The sequence below is a fragment of the Octopus bimaculoides genome, chromosome 26 (genome assembly GCF_001194135.2).
Source record: "Octopus bimaculoides isolate UCB-OBI-ISO-001 chromosome 26, ASM119413v2, whole genome shotgun sequence".
Lineage (NCBI taxonomy): Eukaryota > Metazoa > Mollusca > Cephalopoda > Octopoda > Octopodidae > Octopus > Octopus bimaculoides.
This window is the reverse complement of record NC_069006.1, coordinates 20,255,718-20,259,149: the sequence shown is the minus strand read 5'-3', so window position 1 is coordinate 20,259,149 and position 3,432 is coordinate 20,255,718. Positions and strand designations below refer to the sequence as shown.

Genomic DNA, 3,432 nt, shown 5'->3' with positions numbered 1-3,432 from the left:
AGCAGGAATGGGAGAAAAACTAACAACCAAATTGGATAGATGAATGTTGAGGTGGTTTGGCCACATGGAGAGGATGGAAGAGGAGCGGATAGTAAGGAGGATGATGAGGGCAGAAGTGGTAGGCAGCAGAACCAGAGGCAGACCTCGGTTTGTGTGGATGGATGGAGTGAGGAAAGCTTCGGCGGTTAGAGGTGTTTGGAGTGAGAGAGGCAAGAGAGTTTATAAACGATAGGAAAGGTTGGAGAGTGTTTGTGGAATATATAACGAACCGGAAGAAATGTCGGTAAGCATTTCGTCCGGCATGCTAACGCTTCTGCCAGCTCACCGCCTTAAAAAACAACAACAACAACAATCGCAATAATCTTTTCTATTCTAGGCACAAGGCCCGAAATTTTTGGGGAGAGAGGGCTAGTCGACTAGATCGACCTCAGTACGCAACTGCTACTTAATTTATCGACCCCGAAAGGATGAAAGGCAAAGTCGACCTCGGCGGAATTTCAACTCAGAACATAAAGACAGACGAAATACCGCTAAGCATTTCGCCCGGTTCGCTAACGATTCTTACAGAAATCACAACAACAACAGCAACAACACAAACACCAATAGCAATAACTGCACTCACTTTTACATCTGGTTCCATTCTCAATATTACGAGTATGTAAAGCGTCTGGTCTTCGAAAAGTATCCTGGCATTCATAACGTCCGATATCCAACTGAGATGAAGTAGTTTACCCACCGTATCGATAAGATCGATAGCATTAGATATAATAAAGGGACATCTTTGTCGCAAGTGGTGTTTTATGGCTCTCACTCGACAATTTCCGTTCAAATAAATCACTTCATTTTGACAATGTAACACAGAGACAAACATTTCCATTAAACTTCAAGAATATTATGCACATACTGTTTATTACAGCTCTCTTTCAAATAATTAAAAACCAAGTTGAAAGGATATTTTGCTTTCTTTTTCTTCTCAAGGTCTATTTATTTTATTTTTTTGTTTTTTCGATTTCATCTCCATCTTAGTAAGTTGTGATGTCATAAGACTTCTTTGTTACGTAATCATTCGGACATTGTAATCATAACTTTTGATTATCAAACTTTTTAAAAGTTAAAGTTACAGGGATAGAGCTAAGGCATTAAGCACGCCTGATAAAAATACTTAGCGCGGTTTCGTCAGTTTTCTTGTTCTATCCTTATGTTCTGTCTTTATGTTCTGAGTTGAAATTCCGCCGAGGTTGACTTTGCCTTTCATCCTTTCGCGGTCAATAAATTAAGTACCAATGAAACACTGGTGTCGATGTAATCGACTAACCCTCCCCCACAAAAAAAATTTTTTTAATTTCAGGCCTTGTGCCTATAATAGAAATATTTTCGTCGCTTCGAGACCGAAAATATTTTGGTAAATTCAATCTAACGGTTTTTGTGTGTTTTTAAATGGTTTACAAACATCTTCTACGCTGCAATTGTTTGTAAATAATAGACGTTTAATCAATGTATATGAACAAGTTTTATTATCTTTTTAATTCATCTTTTATTTCCTTAAACTATTGTATAAAGCAAATCATATCTGTCAAATAAATGAAATAACATTAGTTAGCAAATAGCAGTGGAAGTTATCTTTTATCTTTTACATGTCCTAGATCAAAACCTGTGGCCATGCTGAAGCAACGCTGTTTTTTTTATTTATTTATTGTTATTAGGGTTAAATGCTTATCGGTATTATGATGGTAAACAGACACATCGGTAGAAAGGAATGTAGATATGATAATTACTCAGACAGACAGAGAGACAAGGCAGGCAGGCAAGCCTACCGATATATCTGAAGTTATAGGCAAAATAGAGATATATTAACAGATATACAAACAGATAGATCACTGAACTGAAGTGAAATTAAAAGAAATGAAAATAAATTCAATTGGTAAATAACTCGGATTGAGCTCTGTTGGTAATTGGAAGCCGGTACCATGTGGTTGGAAAGCGAGCTTCTTACCACAGAGCCACTCCGGCGTCTGAGTATTTTCTGTGCTCACATACAATGCCTATTTCATACACATTTAAATTAGTTCATGTTTAATATCTCTGTTTACACATAGAGTTTGTATTGTCCTATTTGTTATGTTGAATGTTTGCGTCTAATTCAAGGAGTAGCCTCATGCTTTTCTTAAATAAATATCATAATCATATCAACTATAGTCTGTGTTTATTCATTTACTTTGTAAATGCATAATTAAGATTGTAAATAATAAACATTTAATAAATATATATGAATAAGTTTTATCTTTTTAATTCATCTTTTATTTCCTTAAACTATAATACACATCATATCTGTCAAGCGTTTGAAAAGAAGGTAAATAAGTAATGCTTTCAAAATTCATTTAAATAATAAATTCGATGTAACCTAACTACTAATAAATGCATTCATGCGAAGAAGAAACAATAAAAAAAAATGCCAAGCTATCAGGAAAATAAGAAAATTGTGTGTAAAAGTACTGTTTTGATTAAATGGCAAGATATCAAAAGAAATGCTTTGCGGCGTTTCGTCTGTTTTTGCTTTCTGAGTTCAAGTTCTGCCGAGGACGATTTTGCTTTTCATCTTTTCGGGGTCGATAAAATAAGTACTAATTGAGCACTGGGGTCGATCTAATCGACTTAACCCCTTCCCCGAACTTGCAGGCCTTGTTTCAAAATTTGAAACCAAAGGTAGAAAGCTGGCAGAATCGTTAATATGCCGGACAAAATTCTTCGCGGTATTTCGTCTGTTTTCATTTTCTGAGTTCAAATTCCGTCGAGGTCGTTCTTGCCTTTCATCCTTGCGGGGTCGATAAATTAAGTACCAGTGAGATACTGGGGTCGGTGAAATCGACTAGACCCCTTTCCCCAAATTTAAGGCTTTGTGCCTTCAGCAGAAAGGATTATTATTATTATTAAGGTGTCGAGCTGGCAGAATAGTTAACACACCAGACTAAATGTTTAGCGCAATTTCTTCCGGCTCTTTATGTTCTGAGTTCAAAGTCTGCTGAGGTTCCAAATGAACACTGGGGTGACTGCAGTTGACCAGTTCCTTTCCCTAAAACTTCAGGCTTTGTGTGTGTGTGTGTGCGTATGTGTGTTTGTGTGTGTACGCATGTATAGGTGAATATGTAAATGTATGTGTGTGTGTATGTATTTATGTATGTATGTGTGTGTGTGCCCGTGTGTGTGCTGCATGGTCGTATCGTCGGCAACTAAACTGGCAACTCCACTAAAGCATGGCTGTTTGGTAAGAAGTTTGTTTCCCACCTATATGGTTCCGGGTTCAGTCCCACTGCATGGCACTTTAGGCAAGTGTTTTTTACTATAGCCTCAGACTAACCAAAGCCTTATGAGTGGATTTGTTGGACGGAAACTGAAAGAAGCCCATCGTATATGTTCTTTAATACATTTCAGCCC

The 3,432-nt window shown here is 37.1% G+C and overlaps 1 protein-coding gene across 1 annotated transcript in view; it reads right to left on the bottom strand.

The window, feature by feature from the left end:
- The window catches only part of LOC106868997 (uncharacterized), a 76,473-nt gene extending 75,503 nt beyond the window's left edge, over window positions 1-970 (bottom strand). The window contains exon 1 of the mRNA XM_052976960.1: window positions 623-970. The gene's annotated coding sequence lies outside the window, so the exon portion shown is untranslated. The remainder of the gene's footprint in view (window positions 1-622) is intronic.
- Between the last annotated feature and the right edge of the window lie 2,462 nt (window positions 971-3,432).